Below are 25,093 nucleotides of genomic sequence, written 5' to 3' on the forward strand. Positions count from 1 at the left end.
TAGGCACAATTCGCATTGCCCATATCTAGGCATAGAAATCCTACCCTTATTTAGGCATTATCCATGCTAACCAAATACAGGCATGTCTGTACGTCACAACGAGTTCTTGGAAAACCAGACTCTTAAGCCTTTAGGACTTCCCCTTGCTTGGATATTGATTTCTCCATGAACTCATTTATTATGCATGAACATCTATTCCTTAGGGGTTCATTCATGATGTTATTCTGCCCGACTTTTACGTCAATACTGGCATTCCTAAACACCTTCAAGGTATAAATATACCTTCACTTACCATGGCAAACCACGGTTCGGCTGCCTACTTGCACGACGCGGCTCGCCACGGCAAGTTCGGAAGGAAGTCAAGTCCCCGCCTGACGCACTGACCAGATGCTGTCATCCTCCTCGCAGAGAATCCAGCTCCAGTGTTTCTGACTCCCCTTGCGGGGTGTTAGAGATCGAGACTGGGAAAGAGATTCCAACCTCACTCATTCTAAGGTATGGAGCGGACTAGAACCTAGAGGGACGTTTGGCAGATCTTGGCAACTATAGCTAAACTAGACTATAGACAAACAGCACCTACTTCTTACCTCGTACTACACTTAGGTTAGGTACAGTGGGGTAGAACTAGGTAGAAGCATCAGATGAGTATTAACATTTTACCCTGTGTTATTTATGTATGTTTTTTTATGAATATCTGTCATAGCTAGAAACCATGCTATTGCAGTATTATTTTATCTTACTGCTAACACTGTACATATTTTACTTCGCATTCTGTCTTACGATTGTAGCAGTTCATATCTCTTGCACGAGAAATAAGACTGTTTAATAAACCCTTTTTATTGAAACGCCTGTTTATCTATTTCTGTGTAACTCTGTAGAAACGCAGCATGCACGATTGACTGAGTGAAACTGTTATCTATTGTTTCCACGATTCCGAGATTGTTCCGATTCTAAGGGTAACAAAGTTGTCATGTTTATGTGGTTGTCAGAAATGAATTCCTTCTTGTTTATTCGAGAAGTTTCTAGTGACCTCTGAGTTCGCTGGCACACACAAGTAATTACGTTTAATGTACTCGATAGAGACATACTGACCTCAGTCCTATTTCAAAACTATAGTGTATATTATTCCAATGCGCAGGGCCTATCAGGAATATAGGAACTACACTACAAGTCCCAGAATGCAAAGAAGCTCAGCTCATGCTTTGGCTCTTAGAGCCATGTAGGACCCCTGGCCTAGCTCTGTCTTGTATCTTCCTTGGAATTCTCTGGCTATCCAATCTCTTAACTGATAGGAATATAGCTTGCATTTCCATACCTGATAGGAGCCATGCATAGTCATTTCCATCCTGGATTGCTTAGAAAAGTTTCTGGAAAACTTTACCCAGGTTCTGTGATGCATACGTTTCATACGTTCTAGCTCTGATAACCAGGTTTAATCCTGCATAGACAGTCCACTGACTCTGAAAGGATGGCATCTTCTCCCAAAACGGATGAATAGCCTGTCAAACTGTACACCAACGATTTCACTTTGGTAGTCAGCGGTAACTCAATATATGCACCCTAGGCTATAGCTCATAGAGAGCCTGCGGTGAAGCACAACCATTTTAGATTATTTGACTACTATTGCTTGTGTGGTACTGTTGGGCTATTACTGCTCTCTTTGGAGTTGTGTGGTTTTGCTGCACAGACCTGCACAGGTGTGCGGTGTAGTGTAGTGAGAAGAATACAATATGTCCTATATTGAGAATAATCATGAAAAATTTGCAGAGGATTTGTTTAAACTGAATAGGGATATACAATCGATATAAACATGGGCACCAGCAAAAGATAGTTTGAAAATATATATATTTTTTTTAATCAAATTCAAAATTCAGATTTTGGAGTTAGAAAAGCAAATCAAGGACATGAATCTAAAGGAATTAACTGAGAAGAATTGCGAGAATTGAAAATCGTGATTATTAATCCCAAGTTTTCCATTTAGGAGAGGAAGTTGGGGAAGATCAGACGGGATGAAAGGGTTTACATCTGTAAAAGAGTTTTCACATTTGCCAAGAATTTTGATGGAGCTTTTAAGATTGGTAGTAATCAGGATAACAATCCAGCTTCAGAGACAGGCTCAGTTACTTACAGTGGGTCTGAATTATATTTGTTTTAAGAAGCAGGTTGAGTAACTTACGAACACCAATCCCCATGGGTCTTTTGTTTTTCTGAGGAGGTACAGAGGATAAGAATAAGAACAAGAAGGGTACAGGAAGACAAGGAGAGAAACTACTAGGGAGTTAAAAATCAACCTTGGGCTGACTAGCTGCACTGTAATAATAAAGGCAACTAAACCTGTTTAGAACAAAACTCCCGGAAAATGCCTTCTTCATGGTAGTTTTTCGTGCAGGATGTAAAAAATACAAAAGTTGCAATTATAAGAATGCAAAATAGGTAGCAGGTGATGATAAGCCCGACCCTGCTGCCTAAGAGGACTGAAGTTGGCAGGAAGAAATCAGTAGCCTCTTGGGGCTTTGATATACATGGCATCCCATTTGAATTGGGCAGATTGGAGCCTGTTGCGACAGGTTTTGGTTTTACGATGATGCCGGTGGAACGTCTGCCAAGATCTCTTCCAATGCATTTCAAGAGGCCTATGCCCAAGACAGAATGCCTCCATCTGAGAATGAATGAGCAGAGGTGATACCCCCTATAGGGAGTAATCAAAATGCAAAAATCCAGTAGGTGCTGGCAAGACCCATCTGTGCTGCGCCCAGGGCACTGAAAGCATAACGGCAAATGATATAGTGAGAGGTGCACATGTGAGGCAGAATCTAATCAAAACTCAGCTTGGTTTTGGCTCAAGAGTCCTACCTGACCTTAGGTTGACAGTAGCCCATATATGCGGCTCCATCCAGGCTCATGCTTTCAGTGGTCCCCCACTTCTACATCAAAAGTTTTTATTTTTAAATAATTTTTATTGAATAAACAGGAAAGTACCAAGGTTACTAACAGCAGAAGGAAGAGAAGTAACATGGTAAAAAACACTCAACAAAAACAAGCGATAAAACGATGAGAAGATATGATACTATGTATGGTGGAGAAGGACTGTAAAATACAACCTAATGCTATAGATTAATGGAAAAGCGATTAGGGTACCTATTAATTATTTGTTATTTATATATATTTTAGGATACAGGAGAGGAAGTAAGAAAAGAAAAAGAAGAAAAAAGGGGAAGGAATAGAATAGGAGAAAGGAAGGGAAATGAAAGGGGTAATCTAATAGTTACTAGTGTAAAGATTAGTGTGAAGATAAGAAAGTAGTAAAAGGTAACTATAATAATTCTGACTTGATTTTTTGAGATAACAATGAAGTTGAAACAGTAGAAGTTCTGTGTTCGTCACAAATAAGATTCCATCATGTAGGCGTACATATTTAAGAATGACCTTTCCAACAAGTAAGAATAACTTTAAGTGCAAGAGCAAGAAAAAGGTCAAATAATTTCAACTTTGACGAAGTGTCATGAAAATCAACAGACATCGATCTAAGAAAAACATTTTGAATTGATAATGGAATACAAAAGTGAAATACCTTAGAACATTTAGACCAAATACATTTCTAAAACTTAAAAACATTAGGCCAATGATATATCTAATGAAGTAATGTGCCAGTAGAGGAAAGACATGACCAGCAGAGAGGAGAGGAAGAGGAGTTGATTTTATGTATAAAGACGTGTGTCCGAACAACTCTATCATATAAGAAAAATAGCGATTGAGTGATATTGGCAGCTCTAGAGGTGGTAAAAACTTTGTGCCATAATTTGTCCCATTTTTAAGTCAAAAAGGACATCGAGAGGTCTAGTTCCCAAGATAGTTCAATTGGGGATTTTGGTCTTTCAGAATTAGGAGCAGATACACGTTTATATGTAAAGGACGATTTAGGATTAGAATCAGGAGCAATATTGTACAGAAGAGTAATGGGAGTAAGTGGAATAGTGGTGGCAGGAAAACCATTGGTTGATAAAAAATGATTGAAGTTCCTGTTATAATTGGGAATATTGGGATAAGCAAGAGGAGGGTAAATCATAACGTTCTTGTAGTGTATTAAAGGGTATAACAGAGTTATGAGATACAAGTTGGTGGACACATAAAATATTCTTTTCTTTCCGTTGTTTGGAGTAGAAAGATTTATGGCGAAACTGAATACATTTCTTATACCAAATAGAGGAGGCAAGAAAAGCTTGATAAAATTAGAGTTGTCTGTGAACAGTGAATGTATCAAGTGTTGGGAATATTTTAAAATAGGATGTTTGGAAAGAAAAGTGCAATTGGACATAAAACAAATGTCATAAAAAGAGAATTCATGTAATAAAGAACATTCATAATTGAGTCAGCTAGGTATCGATACATCATGATATTGTCTGTTCAATGCATAAACTTGTCTAATTAAAAAAGTAGTGTAATATAATTTAAAATTAGGAAATCGTACACCCTCCTCGTTTTTTGGTTAGATTATTTTAGATAAAACAATACAGGCAAGTTTGTTGTTCCAGAGAAATTTAGTACAGAGAGAATTGATTTGGTTAAAATAGTAATTGGGGATTTTAAAACATATCATAGAAAGCAAGATTACAATGAGCGGTAAAATCATAATTTTTAATTAATTTGTTTTATTGTTATAAGTTCAGAACAGTGCTGATTACATATATCCATTGCCAATATCATGATATTCTTATTACAGGTTAGTTTTGTCAGGTAACACAATTGTACACAGTTGCCTTACTCCACAACATAACATACATACATTTCTAGGTTCCCGATCCCAGGTATTTAAGCGGTTTTATGATGGTTCATGTGGGTTAGTCGCTTAAATCTGGGTCCGATTCTTCCGTTGGGGGGGCACAAATATTGCCGTGGAATGAGTTCCATTTGCCCCACACCCGCACCCACTTATTTGGACACCCTCTGTGTATGAATACTGCCTTTTCTGCCACCAATGCTCTATCTAGGCCTTGACACCAATGCTGATGTCGGGGGGCAGTAGGCGCGCCCCAATGTTGTGCAATATTTAGCTAGTGTAATCCCAAGGGTTGCCCAGGCCTGTGTTGCATGGTTGAGGTCCGCTGGCTCCCAAATATTGAGCAGGCACCACCGTGGCTCCGGGGGGACCTCAACGGAATTGCCACCTATCGCGGGGATGCCAATGCCTCCTGTCAGTCCTGGTCATCCATGTCACCCAGTTGAGCCCGCCATTTTTCTCGCAAGGTGTGTGTGCAATCTTTCTGATTATTGATTAGGGTAAAATAATCATTTTGATGGTATCCAGTGTATCCCACCAGGATAAATGGAGGGGAGACCAGGAAGAAGTGAGTTTTGAATCTTAAATTTTAATGCACTCAAATTGTGGGTAAGAGTTTGAGGGATGGAGGAGAGAACCAGACACCTAGGTATTTAATTTTAGATGGACACCATTTAAAGTTGGTGTCAGAAAACATGAATTGGTAACATAAGGAATTTAAGGGCACAATCTCAGTTTTAAAGAAATTCAATTTATAGCAAGATATTTTAGAATACATATCAATTTCCTGTAAGAAGGGAGGCAGGGAGGTTGAGGGTTTCGAAAGGTAGATCAGAATATCGTCTGCATAAGCAGATAGTTTAATTTCATGGAAGTTGTGTTGGAAGCCAGTTATCAAAGGATTACGGTGAATGCATTCAAGAAAGGGTTCCAGACATAAAAGAAATAAAAGAGGAGAGAGGGGACAACCTTGCCTGGTCCCTCTGTGCAAGTTAAAATAAGGGGATAAAAAAACGTTGATAGAAACACAAGGCCAAAACCAAACCAGTGTACGGTTTTGAACATAAATTGGCAATTTATACGGTCAAATACTTTTTCAGCTTGAAGGACAATGCAGCCAGAGGATCAGGATATCCTCTCCCCAGGGCAAGAATATTAGAGCACATCCTAGCATTATCTGAAGTGAGCCTACCCCTTAATGAAACCAGATAGATCAGACTTATTAAGTAGGGGTATAACATCATCTAGCCTAGAGGCAAGGATTTTTGCAAAAATGTTGCAATCATAGTTAATTAATGAGATTGGGTGATAGTTTTGACAACGGGAATTATCTTTATCAGGTTTGGAAATAATTACAATGAGAGCATCAGGGAAGGAGCCTTCAGGTTTAGAATGCAATAGAAAAGAGGTGAAGAGCTCAAGTAGGTGTGGTTCAAAAATAGATGAAAAATAAGAGATAAGCTCAATAGAGAAACCATCAGGACCAGGAGCCTTATCTCTCTTTAAAGATTTAATGGCATCTAAAATTGGCTGAAGAGTTATATCTTTTTCAAGAGGGCCATAGTATCCGGTATAGAGGGAGGAGAGGGGAGACCATCAAAGAACGACTGAATGTCATGTTCGGGATGATAGGTGTCTTTCATGTATAATGAGTGATAGTAACAATGTCCGAGTCAGAGTGTAGTAAATTGTTAGTAAAGGCATTACGAATAGGTCCATGGTCCAATGGTTTTCCTTCCTGATTTGACTTTTAGATAATTGGCCAACAATCTACCAGCTTTGTTCTGACCCCCATGATATTTAGATTTTATTTTAAGTAGAATGTTACAAGCATCAGTTGTAGCTAATTTGTTTGAATCAGATGAAGCCTTGATGAGGTCCTGGAGGTGAACAGGGGATTTAGAATTATAGTAAGAGTGTTCAAGAGTCTTAATATGTTTGAGGGTGGAAAGGTATTGGGAATTTGATAACTAGGCACTAAAAGAAGTTTTAAAGGCATCCCAGTTGTTGTGAACAGAGATATTACCTGATTTGTTAAGCTGAAAGAATTCTCTTATAAAGGAGGTAGCATATAAAATATAAGTTTGGTTGGATAGTAAGGAGTTATTAAATCTCCATCCAGAATGTTTGGGGGTAACGAGGGACAAATCAAGAGAGTCTGAAACAGGGGCATGATCAGAAATAAAAATGTAGCCAATCTCAGAAGATTTGAGAGAAGGGAGTAAAGGTTTTGAGACAAAAATGTAATTAATGCGAGACATGGTGTGATGAACATTTAAAAAGAATGTGAACTCATGTTTATCAGGATTACTAGTTTTCCATGCGTCATAGAGTGGACGCGAGGCAATAGCAGTTTGAAATGCTTCATGTGCTTTATCTGGTTTAAATTTACAATTTGATTTCCTATCAGAAAAACAGTCTAACCAATTGTTGAAATCCCCAGCAACAATAATATTAGGGTTAGTAATTGAAGATAATTTTAGTTTAATAATGTGCCAAAAATCCGGGACAGACTTAACCGGCCCATAAATATTGAAGAAGGTGACCTGTTTTTTATAGACCGAAGCATTAATTATCACCCATCGTCTACTTGTATCATTTTCAGTTGATACAATTTGTATTTTCAGAAATTTATGAAATAGGATGGTATTAAGTATGACCCTTTGTCCACTTGTATCATTTTCAGTTGATACAATTTGTATTTTCAGAGATTTATGAAATAGGATGGCACCAACACCCTTACGGTTGACAGCTGGAGAGAAAACAAGCCGACCCACCCATTGACGTTTGGGTTTGAGTGATTAAACATCATTACAGTGGGTTTCTAGCAAAAAAAGAATCTTAAAATCAAGTTTCGATAAATGAGAAAGTACCTTTTGACGTTTAACAGGATGATCCAGACCACGGACGTTCCATGATGCAAGATTAAACATGATGATGTTTAAAAAACAGGGGTACAGGCACAATGATGACAAACTGTAAAGACAACAATGGAAACAAAAAGATACCGGTTGTCAAAAATCGGCTAACATGACGGAATAGATAAGAACACAAAGAAGTAAAACAAATAGGCACTTGTATAATTATTAAGAAAGGAAAAGGGACGTAGGAGAAGAAGATGAGATTGAAAGAGAGGATATAGGGCTAGAGATAATGAGAAGAGAATAAAGGAGATAAAGAAAAAAGGGACAGATCAAGGACATAAAGCCATATCTGAAGCAAAAAGGGAAAGAAACGTGAACATGGCATGTCAGCACCCATAAACAAAAGCAAAAACAGAGAGAAAGAAAACTGAGAGGTAAAAAATAGAGATATTCAGGCTGCATATCCCATATTTGAAAGGCAGAAATTAGAGATTACAACCAGAAACGAGAAGCCTGGAAGCATTCTAAAGTTTATTTTAATCACCTCTAGGCTTCGGCATTGGCACATGGGCTACGATTGCTAGCTTGTCAGGTGTTGAAACTAGGAAGCCTAGGGTGTTCCAAAATCATATTTGTTTTAAGGTCAGCAATTGTTTGATGCCCATTTGGAGGAATTGTTATCCAAAACCGTTAAGGAACACACATATCTTTCTGTTCCTGACAAGCCCAACTCTGACTTTAAGAGATTTCAGCCTTTTTGTCGATCCAATAGAACATTCAGGTTTTCTCTCCTTCTGCAAGTGTCGCTTCTCAAACAGACAGCACTTCCGTAAGGGTGTGTACAACCTCCATCAACCTCTATCCTTGACTATGTTGAGGGCCCTTTTACTCTGTATGTTCCAGTGGATGGGCAGGAGAAAGGGCCTGAACAACGAGAGGGAAGAGCTGTGCGTGCCTTTCCCACGCAAGCTCAACCACCCTTGGCTTAACCATGCGTATGCCCTAACCACGTATATTTCATGGTTAAGGCATATGCGTGGTCGAGATGCTGAGATTTGCGGGCCCGAAACAGGAAGGATCGGGAGAAGACGCAGTGAGGTAAGTGGGGCTGGGGTCCTGCTTTAGAGGGTAGTTTTTAGGGCACAGGGCTAGGGGGTTGGGGATATTTTTAGGGCTGGGGGTCGGGGTTACTTTTAGGGCTCAGGAGGGTCGGGTCGTTTTTAGGGCTAAAGGGGACTCAAGGTAGCTTTTAGGGCTTGGGGGAGTATCGGTGTAGTTTCTAGGGCTAAGGGTATCGGGTTTTGTTTTGAGGGCTCAGGATGGGGTCGGGATACTTTTTAGGGCTTGGGGAGGTTGGGGTAGTTGTTAGGGCTTGGGGGTTGGGTTGGTATTTAGGGCACAGGGTACTTTTTAGGGCTTGGTGGGGTATCGGGATAGTTGTTAGGGCTTGGGGGGCCAGGGTCGTTTTTAGGGCTCGGGGAGGGAGGGGTTGGAGAAGTTTTTAGGGCTAGGGGGTTGGTTAGTTTTTGAAGCTCTGGGTGGGATCGGGGTACTTTTTAGTGCTCGGGGTAGTTGTTAGGGCTAAGTGCAAGTTGCATAGGGTGGGATTTTTACCACATATCCCTATACCAATCATGCCTTAAGGCATGCATGGTAAAGGCGGGAAACGGCCTTAACAATGCGGGCTTAGTCACGCATGTAGTTTCTCCGCAAGCTGTACCACGCTTGCCTCAACCACGCATGTGCCTTAACTACGCATATGCGTGGTTAAGGCAATGCGCTGTCTAGTTGCGGGGGGAAGGGGAAGTCAGTAAGAGGAAGACGTGGGACTCCTGAGGGTGAGGTAAGTGGGGCTGAGGCTTGGTCTTGGGGGTGGAGGTGTAGTTTTTTTGGGTGGGGGTAGGTTTTAGAACTAAGGAGGGGATTGGGGTAGTTTTTAGGGTGGGGAACAGTTTTTAGGCCTAAGGGCAGTGGAGAAAGGGACAGTTTATTGGGCAGGGAGCAGGGTAGTTTAGCGATGTAGAGGATAGTTTTTAGGGCTCAGGGCAGGGATGCTGGGGTCGGGATGGTTTTTGGGGTGTGGGTTTATTTTTTAGGGCTCAGGGCAAGTGGAAAAGGGACAGTTTACAGGACAGAGAGCAGGGTTGGGGTAGTTTTGGGATGTAGGGGATAGTTTTTATGGCTCGGGAGGGCCGGGTCGGGGTAGTTTTTGGGGCGTGGGCTCCATTTTTAGGGCTCAGGGCAGGGATAGAAGGGACAGTTTACAGGGCAGGGTTGGGGTAGTTTAGGGATGTAGGGGATAGTTTTTAGGGCTTAGGGCAGGGAGACTGGGGACGGGGTAGTTTTTGGGGCGTGGGCTTAATTTTTAGGGCTGAGGGCTGGGGTAGAAGGGACAGTTTATAGGGCAGGGTCAGTGTAGTGTAAGGATGTGTTGATAGTTTAGGGCTCAGGGCAGGGGGTCTGGGGGTAAGGGTAGTTTTTGGGGTGTGGGTTTATTTTTTAGGGCTCAGGGCAGGGCAGCAAAGGGACAGTATACAGGGCAGGGAGCAGGGTCGGGGTTGTTTAGGGATGATGAGGTTAGTTTTTAGGGCTCGGGGGGCAGGGTCGGAGTAGTGTAGGGATTTATTGATAGTTTAGGGCTCAGGGCAGGAGGCTGAGTTGGGATAGTGTTTGGGGTATGGTCTTAATCTTTAGAGCTCAGGGTACGGCGAGAAGGGTTGGGGGTCTGGGGTCGGGGTAGATTTTGGGGTGTGGGTTAATTTTTTTAGGGCTCAGGCAGGCGGAAAAGGGACAGTATACAGGGCAGGGTCGGGGTCGTTTAGGGATGTATTGATAGTTTAGGGCTCAGGGTAGGGGGGCTCGGGTCAGGGTAGTTTTTGGGGCGTGGGTTTATTTTTTAGGTCTCAGGGCAGGCAGAATAGGGACAGTTTACAGGGCAGGGTCGGGGTAGTTTAGGGATGTATTGACATTTACAAGGCAGGGGGGCTGGGTTGGGGTAGTTTTTGGGGCCTGGGCTTAATTTTTAGGGCTCAGGGCAGGGGGAGAAGGGACAGTTTACAGGGCAGGGTCGGGGTAGTTTAGGGATGTAGGGGATAGATTAGGGCTCAGGGAGGGAGGTGCTGGGGTCAGGGTCGTTGTTGGGGTGTGGGTTTAATTTATAGGGGTCAGGTGAGAGAGAAAAGGGACAGGTTACAAAGCAGGGAGAGGGGTATGATCTTTAGACTGCATGTCCCTTTACCCATCATGTCTTCACCACAAAATTGCATGATAAATGCATGTGTGGTAAAGGTATGCATGCAAAGACGCGGTGGTGGTAGAGTCCGCGTGGTACAGGCATGCGTGGTTTAGGCATGTATTGTACCATCATACAACCAGTAAAGGCATTCGTGGTAAAGAAATGCATGGTTCAGATGCATTCGTAGTTAGGGCTGTGGGGTTTAGCCATGCGTGCCTCTGTCATACAACAGGTGGGCGTATAACTCACCTCTGTAATGTCTGGCATCATTCTGTTTCCAAGTACTATGCCATAAAAGTTGTCTAGAAGGATTATAATTTAGACTTCTCCTCCATTCCTACATGACTCAATTTCCTCTGGGTCCTTTAAGAAAGTTTGCAACTAGATCAGACATCCAAGAAATGTTGGACAAAAGGCAGAGGTTCTAGTCCCACAGACAGAGAAAGAACAAGGAGTTCTCTCCATCGATTCTCTGGTGGAGAAGCGCTCTAGCACTTTTCGTCTTATTTTCAACATACACATTTTTAAACCAAATCCTCACCATTGTCTTAACTGCATACTTCCTGGTGTCCCTGGATCTCTGAGATGCATATCTTTACATTCCTGTAAGGAATGGAGATCAGAGGTTCTGTGGAATTGTCAGTCAAACATGTCCGTATCTGTTTTGTAGATCTTCCTTTCGAGTTAAAGTCATCTCCAAAAGTGTTGCTGATGCTCACTCGGCTAATGGCAACACTTCATAACAAAGGACCAGCTTACTCCTATCTGGACAACTCGTTGAAGCATGCAAACCCAGAACACAGATGGCAAATAACGTGCCAGATTTGGCAATGTTTCTGCAGGAACACACCTTTTTTTTTTGATAACTAACTTTATTGACTTTTGTAAGAGACATTCGTGAAACGACAAAAGACCAATAGCAAGTGCAGATCTCAGCACATATGAGGAGCATAGTGTCCTTAAGGCGTTATACATGATCTTAATGGACAATAAGAAGCAGAATAACACCCACCACATCTCGTGAGTGCACAAAGAGAGCGTTAGTCTTCTATCACCCCCACCCACCTACCCCACACCCTGCGATATTTCTTCAGACATCCCCTGGCCTCGTACAAGGGCCGTTTCTGTGCCACGCACCAGTCCACCCCGCTGCACCATCGTTCCATGGTGGGGGCAGTCGAGTTCAGCCAGTTTCCCGCAATGTCTCCCTTAGCCACCATCATGGCTGTGTTCAGAAAAAGTTTGTCGGATCTAGAGCCGTCCAGCCCTTCAGTGATTCCCAGGAGAACATTCGTTGGGTTAAGAGGTACTTCCCAGCCTAGGAGCTCACTAAGTTCCCCTATCACTGATTTCCCAAAAGCATGTGATTACAGAGCAAAGACATACCATATGGAAGAAATCAGCCTGTGGGTGGTTGCAGCATGGACAGGATGCCTCGGGACGGAGCCCGGCGCGGTGGCGGCGCAGCGGTGTGAGATAAGCGGCGTGTAGGTAGTATGTTTGGACCAAGCAAAGCCGCGCTGAGGCTGTGATTGTTCTGGGAGCCATTAGCGCATCCCTCCAATCGTCATCGTCTAAGGACACAAGCCATCCCTCCCATTTGTCTCTGAGCCGTGATAGCGTGTTGGAGGTGTTATTTGTGAGGGAGCGGTACATACGAGAAATCCCCCCTTTCCCCAGGGTGGCAGTCATAATCTGGGCTTCAGGCGGGCTGTATTCGGGTATGGACATGCCCTCTAGGGTGTGCGAGTGGAGAGCGTGGCGCAGCTGCAAATAGCGGTAAAACTGTGAGGTATGCAGGGAGTACAGGTGTTGAAGTTCTTGAAAGGTACGCATATTGTCCCTTTTCCAAACGTCCCCCAGCTGCGAGATCCCAATTAGATCTCACGCTCTAAAGCCAGATAAGCCAGTGACCTCCCGGAGCTGGGTGTCCTGCCAAAGTGGGGTGTACTGAATCAATTTGCCCGACCAGGGGGTGTGGCGCAGAGCGGCCCACCAGGCCAGAAGTACCCCACGCGTGACCTCGGGTAGGGTTCTGGGGACAGTGTTCCCGTATAGCATTCCTTGAATGCTGGGCAGACCTAGGGTGTGCAGTTCCAGTCTATATGTCGGGTCCAACCAGCCACCGTTGAACCAATCATGCAAGGTAAGGAGCTGGGTAGCTAAACAATAGAGGTACAGGTTCGTCATTTCTAGACTGCCGTCAAAGGGCAGGATCCGGCAGACAGGGTCTCCGACCCCCCCATAGGAACTTGATTGCCAGACTGTCCATTTCCCGGAACCACGCACGCGAGAAGGGAAGGGGTGTGTTCTGAAGCATGCAGAGAAACCTAGGCAAAATCATTGGGTTCAGCGGCAGTGTTTGCCATCTGAGGAGGTCAGCCCGGGCTTTCTTCACTAGGGGCGTTATATTGAGCGCCCAGACGTGGTCCGGGAGGAGGGCAACCCAGATCCCAAGATACTTGAAGGACTGCTATCGAAGGGGTATCGTGGACTGCCACTCAAAGCATTCCATCGAGAGATGAAGGGGGACCAGGACGGATTTAGTGGAGTTCAATCAAAGCCCAGAAGTCTGTTCAAAGAGGCTCAGCACCCGGAGGCACCGGGGTCCCGACTGCGCTGGCTCCACCAGGTATACGAGGATGTCATCCGTGTAGAGAGCGATTTCGTCCTCCTCTAGTCCAAGCCATCTCCACCACATAATTCGCTCATCTGAGCGTATGAAACACGCCAAGGGCTCCATTGCCAAGGCCAAGAGGAGGGGCGAGAGGGGGCATCCCTGCCTCATACCCCTTCTGATGGGAAAGGACTGCGATAGTGTTCCATTAACCAGTACTCGGGCCCTCGGCAGGCAATACAGCGTCTTCACTAGTTTGCAAAAGTATGCCCCAAATCCCATTTCTGTCAACACCACATCCAGATAACGCCAGTCCACTGACTCAAAAGCCTTCTCGAAGTCAACGAGAAGAAGGGACAAGTATAGAGTCAAGCGCTGGCGGTTCGCTAAGGCGAGGTGGAGACGCCTGAGGCAGTGTCTGGTGCCTCGCGATGACATCAAGCCGCACTGGTCAGGATGGACTAGTTTGGCCAGATACAGTCGTACACAGTTAGCCAAGATGGAGGCAAACACTTAAGCTCCGAGTTAATGAGCGAAATAGGACGGTAGTCGGAGCAGTGCTTCGAGGGGGGCTGAGACTTGGGGATCACCATGATGGTGGCCATATCGGTTTTGATGCGAAACGAGCCTTTATCGGTCGCCTCCGTGTACAACTCCAAGAGGTGAGGGACCAGCGTGTCCCGATAGGCTGCGTAAATCTCCTGTGGGAGTCCATCTGACCCCAGGGTCCCACCGGAAGCCATGCGAGAAATTGCCTTGTTGATCTCCCCCGGAGTAATCGGGAGGTCCAGCACCTCTGCCTCAGGCTCACTAAGTGGTGGAAGAGGGATTTGTTCTCTGTGAAGCTGTTCTGAAAGTAAGAGAGTGGGGGGTTGCGTGGCGTAGAGGGCGGTATAGTATGCAGCGAAGCACTGGGCCACTGCCCCCTGGGGACTACTGGACCTCGCCGTTCGGGGCTATCACTTCGGTAATGATGTGGTTGGCCATCGGATATGTGGCCAGCCGATGAAGGAGCTTCCCATTCTTGTCTCCCCACCCGTAAACCCGCACCACCGAAGACCTCTATAGCAGTTTGCCAGCCTCCAGGGAGGTCTGCCAGATCTTATCTAGCAGAAATGCCAGTCTCCTATCCAGGGCCTCGGTCCTCTCTTCAGGCAGCTGGCCTTCAATTAGGTTGGCTTGAGCTTCTAGGAGGGTAAGCCGGGAATCCTGCGCAGCACGTTTAAGTTTGAGCTGGCCCTTGGCGAAACCACGAATGGTGGCCTTACCAGCCTCCCATAGGGTACCGGGGAAGGGAATGGAGCCCTGATTGGCAGTGAAGTAGTGACGGAGCTCGCTGCCCACTGAGTCTCGAAATTCTTGGTCCTGGAGAAACCAGGCGTTCAGCCTCCAAATTGGGCACAAAGACTCCGGGAGGTCAGCCACCCGCAGCTTCACTGGAGAGTGTTCGGATATACCTCTGGGGAGTATGGTTATCTCTTTGATTATCCGACAATAAAGAGCTGGCATGAAAATGTAGTCGAGGCTGCTGAGGTGTGGGTGTAGTGTCGGGCCATGGGGTGCCACAGCCTCCAGGCATCACAGACACCTAGGGCAGTCGCCCAGTTCGATAAGAGCTTGGCCTGGGAAATTCTAGAGGTCGAGGGGGTACCAGCCACGTCGAGGGCAGGGTCCATGACTGCATTAAAGTCTCCCCCTATGATGGTCATACCTGGGGGCATGGCGGCTGTCAACCCCACAATTCGCTTGAGTGTGAGAGCTATCAGCGACGTTGGAGAGTATACGGACAGCAGGTTTAGAACTCCCCTACGGCTCCCTCCAGGGCGACGTGACCTTACGTAGAGTGAATGGGAGGGCGCGATGCACAAGGATGGCTACACCTCTCGACCCCCTAGTAAAGCCAGAGTGCCAAACCCCATCGTAGTCGTACCTCGCCAGGAAGGGGCAGTTGTTGCCTACCAGGTGGGTTTCTTTTAGTAGCAGTACGTCAACAGTGTGGCGCTGTGCATATCGCAGGACCGTTGTTTGCTTGACCCTATCTAGCAGCCCGTTGACATTCCAGGACATTACGTGGAGTGACCCCTTCCCTTTGTGGATGTCGGTCATGGGGGATATAATTGTAGGAGGAGACATCTTGAGTCAGAGTCTGGCGCGGGTGAAGTGTTCGGCCTATGTGAGGCATTGGGAGCATCTCCGTAGGGCTAATAGTGTGCGCGCTCGCAATGCTGCTGGTCAAGGATACGAGTGTGGTGTACGACATGTAACAACGAAGAGCCGGGATAGCGGTCTCTATTGTGCATGCGGTCATCGTGCTGTTGATCAAAGAGGCTAATGTAGTGAACAATGTGTCAAACAAATATTCTCTTGGGTTATGAAAGGAACAGGATACAAGGTTCAACTCACAACTAGGTCGTACCTCACAAGGTACACAATAATACAATTCGTCAAAGAAAATCCCTCCTAATATTTGAATAAATTGCTAAATAGCACTGAAGTTTTACAAAAATCTTTTATTATTACAAAAATGGCTACAATGTTAAAATTTCAATACACTTCCTATCTGTCACAGTTTTATGCAAAACAATTGATAAAAACAATTCATAAAAACAATAAATGTAAAATCCCCAATTACAATCAGTTTACACAATATACTTTGACATAAAAAGAGAACAATGGTTAGATAGTATACTTTGTCTTTCAAAGGAACATATCCTATGGGACAGTTTAGAAACCTGGCCTGGATACACTCATTTTCGTATCTGCAGGTCCACTTTTCCCTTGGATTATGTACAATGATGACAACGGTCCCCCCCAACCTCTGCCCCCTACCCCCTTCCCCCTCCCTATACTTCAGGAATGGAAGAATATGTCGCCCTAGCAAAGAGGAACTAAAAAGAGAACCAAACTAGAATGCTTGGGAATGGGGAATCGTGGAGGACCCCTTCCTCATAGCAGGATGTTTTGTGGTAATGTCCATCGAGAGATAGAAGTGATGATAAGCTGAAGTGCAGCACCAAGGGCCGCGGAACTGGTTACGGCCGGACGGTTATGGTGGGCTCAAGAGGGCCCCGTGGGAAGGGTCGGGCTTCAGGAGTGGTCTGTGTCCGCTAGGTCCAGCAGCAATGGTCGGGGTGAGGCGCCCCCCGAGTCCGAACGATTCGAGGAGCCAGTGCGACGCAAGGCGAGGACACATTTTTATTAACCTGACAAAAGTCCCATCTTGCCCTGGTGCAAAAGATACAGTACATTTGGGCAACGTTTAGGGTTGACTTGGTCAGGACTTTGTTCTGCTTGACCAAATTCAGAAATTGAAATTTCGCTGGCCAAGAGTCATGGATCTGTTTGAAGCACCCGCTTCATGGTGGCCCCAATGATAACTTGCTGACATTTAGGATTTCTTGTTTGACACATGCTCAAATTTTGGTCTCTGAGGCTGGGCAGACAGGAGTATCCAAGTTTAGTGCTCCCATCAATTCAGAATGAATTTGGCTGGTGGCTTACTCCAATTTGTCTGTTGGAGGGTGTTCTGTTAATCTGTACTCCCCAGATCACCAACATCATAGATGCCAGTGTCGGATAGCCACCTGCTGCCAGGTCTAGTCAACTATGGGATTCTGGTCTCAAAAGGAATTTCTTCAAGTATAAAACTGAAGGGAATTGGCCGCGGTTTAACAGGCTTTGTATGGATTCCAACCTTACCACCATAACTGTCCACTCCTGGTCCTAACAGACAATCAAACCATGAAAGTTTATATCAACCATGTCAGCGGCACCGGATCCAGGGGTTTCATTTGTCTACGTTTCCAAAATACGGCAAAAGGCAGAATCACATGTCATGTCTCTCTTAGCTGTTTAAGAAAAAAACTGGACAGTTGTCAGGAAAATACACTCAGTTGACACTTTTATGCATCTCTGGATTTCTGGGTGTCCCAACAGATGTAAGCACTGTGCAAGAAGTTTGGCTACCTTATGTTGGATCTCTTTGCCTCACAGGTTATTTTCTTGTTGCCTTTGTCCTGTTTCAGATTTCAGGATCCACTGGCTTTGACAGTGAATATCTTATTTTGCTTATCTTACTCTTGGCCATAGGGTCTTCTTTACACCTTTTCTCTCATTCTCTGTATTCTTCGTTGAGTGAGAAAGCGTGGGTATTGATCATCAGTCTCTTTTGTGCTAGAATGGCTTGGTGCCCTCTTCTCAAGCAGTTGGCACTAAAGAAGGTCTGGGTTTTTACTTTTGTACCATAGCTCTTGCAGCAATGTTTTAAGGCATGGGCAAAGTTGGCATTGCCCAGGGCCACCACCTCTCAAGGGGACCACAGGGAAAAAACGTTCGGTCTGTTTGACCAATCGCTATTCCACTCCTTCATCTAAATGCCTCTCCCTCTCTACCTACCTCTGCCTCTGACTTGTCTCTCTACCCTTTGCCATCCTATTGATTTTTAGGATATTGGGCAAGACATATTACAACTGTTTCTGTGTGACTGTGTTTAAGTTTAACACTTTATTTAGAAGTGTTTGGCATAATGCGGGCTTGAATTAGCATAGAATTTGTAAAAACAAAATTTAAATGTGTCCCATACTCGGTCTCCAAAAATTTGTATTGCCTGGGGCTTCCAAAATCCTTACGATGAATCATGACTTGCACTAGCTCGACCTCCGCTCCTGTAGGATTCTTGAGCCAAAACTGTGTCAACATTGAATATGGCTCCAGAGGATGAAGCTGATAGCATGGCTTTTGAAAGCCTACTACTTGAGAGGTTGGGGTTCTTGAACACAGGAGCTCAGAAGTCATGCAGTTTCCACGTTTAAGGCATACAATCATCATTGCACCATTTTCCGAGCTCGTGTTCTCTGTGGGGTTTAGCCTTGGAACTGATCAGGGGGCTTAGTGTTTCAATCCCGGTTAGATTAATATGGTCTGACATTCACCATTCATGCATTCAGGGAGTCTTGAGGCTGTTTAAGATCTCTTGCACGGTATGTCTCCTGTTTCCCAGATCAAATTTCATGTCTCTGTCTTTTCCTTGGGACCTTCCTCTGGTTCTTATAGCATTTCAGTTTCCCTCATCTGAACTTTTGAGAAAGGGTTACCTGTTTTTTTTGTCTCTCAAGTTTTTATTTTTTATCACCACCACTTCTGTTAATTGTGTGAATTAATTACGACCCCTGATCTGCATTCTACGCTACCTTAGAGATTACCCAGATAAAGTGTGCCTCAGGTTGGGGCCTGGTGGTGCTCCTAAAGCTCCCTCTAAACAAAACCTAGAACAAGAGATTTCCCCTCCCTCCTTTTATCCCACCCCAGTGTCAGAAGAGGAAAAGACACTTCACAGCCTTGATGCTCACGTGGCTATTTCCATTTACCGGACTTGGTGTCTCACTGTTTGGACTCCCTTTTTGTTAATATTGGGGCTGCCAGGAAGGGTCTCAAACCTTCTACTCCCTGCCATAGCAGATGGATTTGATTTGTCATATCAGCAGCCTGTGTCTTTCATGGATCATGTGGGTGTGGCTGCTTCCTGGGTATCAAGCTTGTCAGAAGCTTGTCATCCCTTTATTTCGATACCCTCTGTCCAGGAGTGTCTTACCTACCCAGGGTCAGACTGGAACAATAAAAAACACTGGCACAGAAATAAAAGTGGCCCCATTAGTGAATCAGATAGCTAAAAAAAGGTGGCGACATATGCAATTCAGACCAGTTTTGAGCCTGTAAACACAAGCACTGTGGCATTTTGCAAAGTATGCAAAACTGCATGCGTTTGTGGTTGCTACTGCCAGTGTTTGTGGTAATTTCAGGAAAATCAACAGTACCAACAGGCGCACCTGGGCATAAAACAGGCCCACAAACTACTAAAACACGGGACCTCCCGCTGAATCTGTCACATCAGCCTATCGGGCACTGCCTAATGTACAATACAGGCCTGGCCAACCCTGAATCTACCGACTGCAGGTTAAAGTTGGCTTGCGTTCTTCAGGAAGAAGGATTGGGGTAAGCACTACTTATGGTTCAACTACAGAGCTGGGAAGGATGTATGTAATAATAAGTAAAGTTTTAAAATAATATCTGATATGAGATGCCTGTCCAAGAGATGACTAGGTCACAAAATAAGCAAATGGGACGAGAGAGAATGGTTCCGAGGAGTAACGAAGATTATCGGTGAATAATTGGACCATTATCCTTCCAGGATTCTATTTGAGCTCCACTCTGGGATATGGTTCCATTTTTCATTAGGTTTGCACTGTGTCTTGGTCGTAAATTTGTTTAGGGCGTGCAAGCAAATATTGTTCAAGTAACACTTCTCCGGTGAAAGTGGCTTTCCTCTTTGCAGATAAAAGAACTATAGCGCCCTCTGGCTGCATCTTGAAGTCAATACACTTACCTGCAACAGTGCACAACAGTAACGGGTGCAGTGATGCACGAGATGAGCATGATAAAAGATAAAGAGGTACTTGAGAATGACAGAGCTGATGCATCTTTGATGTGACTAACAAATCAAACCTTAAAATTGCTCGTGGCTCTTTATGCGATCATGCACGGTGCACTGAGTCGTTCTCAATATATCAAATATAATTCCTCATTTCTTCTTGCATGCCCTCTTTCAAGCTTCAGGCCTCATCACTCCTACCTACACTATACCTTTATTTAGTAGAATGCATGCAGCACTTGTCAAGTCTATTTAGGGCGCTGAAGCACTTACCCACACAGGTAGGATGCACAAGGTGCTGGGTGTTTGGTTGAAAGAAATGAGCCTTTGTTTAATAATGTATGTGAGAAGCGTTTTCGTGGAGTGTGTAGTGGAGCAGAGGAATGTGTGTGGCTCACCTTAAGTGATGCTCTTATCTTGTCTCTGCATGGAGTGATTGGCAGTGTGTGGAGGATGGATGTAAGCGCTAGATATACAAGTTAAATTATTTCAGCTGGTGGCACCAATTAGCGCTGCAGATCCTTAGATGCTGTGGTTTTCCACCCTGGTTTCCACACTGGTTGCAGCAGAAAGAGTCCCACCTGAGTCCAGGTGCTGTAGTCAGTTATAGGAGAGAGGGAGGTTCCACCTGGATAACATGAATTACTGCCATCTAATGCATGGTATGGGGAGAGACAGGGAGGTTCAGAATGGGTCTAATCTACCAATCGGGCTTCCGACTATTGTCGCAGCACTGAGACAGCCACACGTCAGGTAGCTGATGACGCCTTCTCTCTCCGTGACAGGACTGAACCCTGCCTCTTGGTCCTGCTTGACCTCTCCGCAGTCTTTGACATGGTCGACCATCCAGCTCTGATCAACACCCTGAAGACATGTGTAGGACTTTCAAGCACTATCTTGAACTGGTTTGCATCCTACATCACCAACTGGCACCAACTCAAGCGAATAGGTTTCACAATCTCACAGTCACTCCCTGACTTTTGTTCTGAGCATCCTAGTCCTCCAGCCTTTTTCCTATAACATTTTAACTCTGCATACAACCTTGCAGCTCCATTCTTACAGACAGCAACTTCAAGATCCATCAATATGCAGATGATACACTAATGTACCTTAAAATATCCTCACCCAGGGAGACTCAAATGCTGCCTCAAACTCATCCAATCGTGGATTCCAGCTAGCTTCCTGAAGCTAAACCCCACAAAGGCTGAGTTCCTCCTGTTAGTTGGCAGCACCAAACAATCCCAGATTCAAGCCTGGCTCTCCTACCTACATCTCCTAGCCCCCCAACCCACCTGCTGACAGACCATGCAAAATAACTGGGACTCACCCTCAGCGCAGACCTCTCATTCAAGCAACACATAACAATGAATGCTAAGATAACTTTGTTCCAACTCTCCCTCTTGAAGAAAGTGAAGCTGTTTTTCCCCATAAAATGACTTCAGACTAACAGCACATGCCTTAGTCCTTTTCCGTGTGATTGGAAGCTACACCCTGCTCACCAGTCTCCCAAATATCACCCTAGCATCCCTGAAAGGTATCCTACTCACAGTGGCATGGCATGTCTAGGGATCAAAGACATTCACCCACTTTACCCTCACATTAAAAACCTACACTGGCACACCATTCCAGCCTAGAGCATCTGCAAGATGAGATGTGTCACTTATAAACCCCTTAAAAAGACCCAGGGTTGTTGTACCTGGCAAACAAACTAGCCATGTCTGTGGAACAACACTAGAACAGGAGCCCGGATATTGCCGCACGGGGGCAATTCTCTGTTCATACTCTCACGATCTGAGACTGCATCCCTATCAGCATTAGAACAGGAGCAACTCTCCTCAGAAAAAAGCTGAAGACACACCTCTTGAGGGAGGTCGACCCCTGAACCGACAGTCTACTTTTAATATTAATTGTATCACCTAAGGGGAGGCATGCCCTCTTTTTAGCGCTCCATTACTCATGAGCTAGGTTCACACTCTACAAACACCAACACACAGATGCATGCATACGTAGATCTGCAGGAATGGACTAAGATTACCGCCCTCCATTTCATCAGCCTGGAGGAGGATCTCAGGCATTGCAAGTAGGTGCCCAACTAGTTCATGAGTGTACTGTTTACTTAACATGAACTCTTAGTGGAAGATGGTGGAGAAGCGGTTGTCCTAGTGACACTGGTGTTGGTAGTACTTAGGAGCAATAATCCTTGATGTCCAAGAGTCGCTGTACCCACCAAGAGAAGTCATTATGAAGTAACACCCACAACCCACTCCAATAATAAATTATTACAATTAATATAATTAGCAATTAATCAATTCATAAAAATGTATTACCAATTAATAATTATTTAACAATAAATGAATTATCAATACCAATAAATAAAAAATACTAATTACTTAATTACAATTACATTACTTCCCACCCTTTCCCCTATAAACCCACAACCCGCTACAGAACTAAAACGCAAAATGTAATTTAAAACAATTAATAATTCCTATTTTTTTAATTTAATTTACTATAATTAAATTACTTCCCACCCTTTTCCCCTATAAACCCACAACCCGCTACTGTACTAAAATGCATAATTTACTAAAATTACTAACTTCCAAAAATGTATACATATATTAAAAAAACAGTAAAGTACTTAACAAAAAATATACAACACATATATATAAAATACATATTAAAATACATAACACTAATATAAACATAGAAATTATTAACATCAATATTTTTGCTATCGATATTACTGACTTCGATATTTTAAAAAACGATATTTCTTACCTTCAGGTCAATATTCTTGTTGTTGATATTCTTGATGTCGATATTCTGTCCCTACGATATTTAAAACTCGATATTAATGTAGGTCGATATTAAAAACTCGATATTAAGCCTCTGCACCTCACAGGAGACTGGGGAGATTACTAGTCCAACTCCAATGTTAGAGAATTTGGGAAAAAACGTGTTGTTCACATAATTTTCTGCAACAAACTGTCATGCCTTTTGCTCAAACCTGAACATAGCATGGAAGGAACAGATCTGAATGACAAAAATAAACACTTAAAACACCTACCCTTGTTAAAAGGTAATGACTGCGATGACAGTAAATTCAAGCACCTTGAAGACAAAGGGTCATGAGCTTGAGAGCATGTCCAGTCTCCTCCAGACACTTGGGGACCTATTTATGAGCCGGTTTGCATTGCTATTGCACCACGCAGCGTGGTGCAAGAGCAACGCAAACCCTACATGTGATTTATGAAGCCACGCAAGGACACTTTGCATGGCTTTGAGTGGCTCCATAAATTTGGTGTAAGGCAAGGCAGCATAAATCACCGCATTGCCTTACTCTGCCTTGGAAAGGCATTCCATGGTTGTTGCAACTCCCATGGTTTTTGACTATATTTACTAGAAGTGGTTGACCTGGGAATGCGCAAAAAAGATACACCTTCCCAGGAGAGGCGTAACGAGGAGAAATATCTTTATTTCTCCTCTTTATTTCCTCTTTTTATGTGTGCTGCATTATTCAGCACACATAAAAAGATGAATATGCCTCTTAAGATTGTTTTTGTGAGGGAAGGTGTTCATTCTTGCACAAAAACAATCCTGCATGCAACGCAGGCACCCTTTCATTAAGGTGCAAGGATGACTGCTTTGGCGCTAGGCAGCCAAAAGGGCGCCAACACAGCAGTGGAGTAACGAAACTTGGGGGGGCCCCCCTGCAAAACACATGGGGGGCCCCCCACCACCCAAAAATCTGGCATATTTTGATTTAAAACCTCCAACATTTAAATGAAATGCCTCTATATTGTCTTTCTCAAAGTTCTAATGAGAAAGTGGGAATCCCTCTTAACATATAAACTACGCCATTTGTAATAATAATGTCAAAAGCAGAATTTTTAACTGAGGCACCAATCAGAACAATGCCTAAGGGTGATCCTATTGTCTCAGGAACTGCCTATTGCTGAAAAATAACTATGAAGCGTCTGAATTAGAATTGACATTAATGGACAATACCGTGAAACTTTGAAAGACAAACCCAAACCTGCAATTCCATAAAAACTCTACTGACAAAATACATGAGAAGTACACAAGATATAACTCAGTATCCTGCGAAAGGCAAGAGAAATAGACTAGTGAATTATCTGCATGCCACACACTAGCGACTGTCAAGGGTTGTGCATGATAATAACGTGAACTGAGGAAGCAATTTCAATTTCTACCATCATGTCTTTATTAGGAAGCATTACAAAACAGGCAAGCAAACAAGGCTGAGGATGAACACTGTTTGGATGCTTCAGAACATTGATGCAGATGTTGGTCTGTTTTAATTTATAATTTCTGTAGTGTAAACAATGCTAAATACAAGATTTAAGGCACGCATATTACAGAAAAGTGCAAGCAACACCATAAATAACACCGCATGTAGAATAAAACAAACCATATCAGAAAGTACCTAATGACAATCTATACAAACTGTATTTGGTAAAGCAACAGAAAAGTGCAACTACTTTCAAAGTGCATAATAAAGCAATCACCAGTCCAGCAATAAACAGAAATCAAGCATGTTTAGTAAAACAATTGACTTTCTTCTTGCATCAACGTGAAAATACATTCAAAGTGTGTGAGACCGGCCTCGTGGCGTGGGCCCTCCTGACCAGCAAGTTACCCTGCAACCACGCCGAACCTCGTGGATACAGCCTTCCGGCTCCCGTGGACCAACATCCCGAGGGCCGAACAGATCCCCAACACGCATGCCCGGCCGAGGGAGAGCGAAACCCCCCCAAACCAGACCGAGAGGCGCCGACCCTGTCACACCTCTGGTCTCTCCCCCGAGGGAGGTTTCGATCGACCACCAGGCCCCCGGTGAGCGGGCGCCTCGCCTGCTGGGTGTCTGGAGTCCCTCCCGGACCCACCTGAACAGATCAAAGGGCCGAGCGACAGGAAACCCCGGCACACCGCCCCCAGGCACCAGCCCCTCTCCGCGAGCACTCCGAAGAGGGGGAGTATAACAAGGGGTGCTGAAGGGACGAAAGCAGGGAAGACCTGGATTGACGAGAGCCTGCTGACCTGGTCGCGGCTCGATCGCTCCCCGAACCGAAGAACGCTACCCGAACTCTGAACCATCTGAGCCCTGCTGACGCTGTCGCGGCTCCTCGAACTCTGAGCCATCTGAGCCCTG

The sequence above is a fragment of the Triturus cristatus genome, chromosome 7 (genome assembly GCF_964204655.1).
Source record: "Triturus cristatus chromosome 7, aTriCri1.1, whole genome shotgun sequence".
NCBI lineage: Eukaryota > Metazoa > Chordata > Amphibia > Caudata > Salamandridae > Triturus > Triturus cristatus.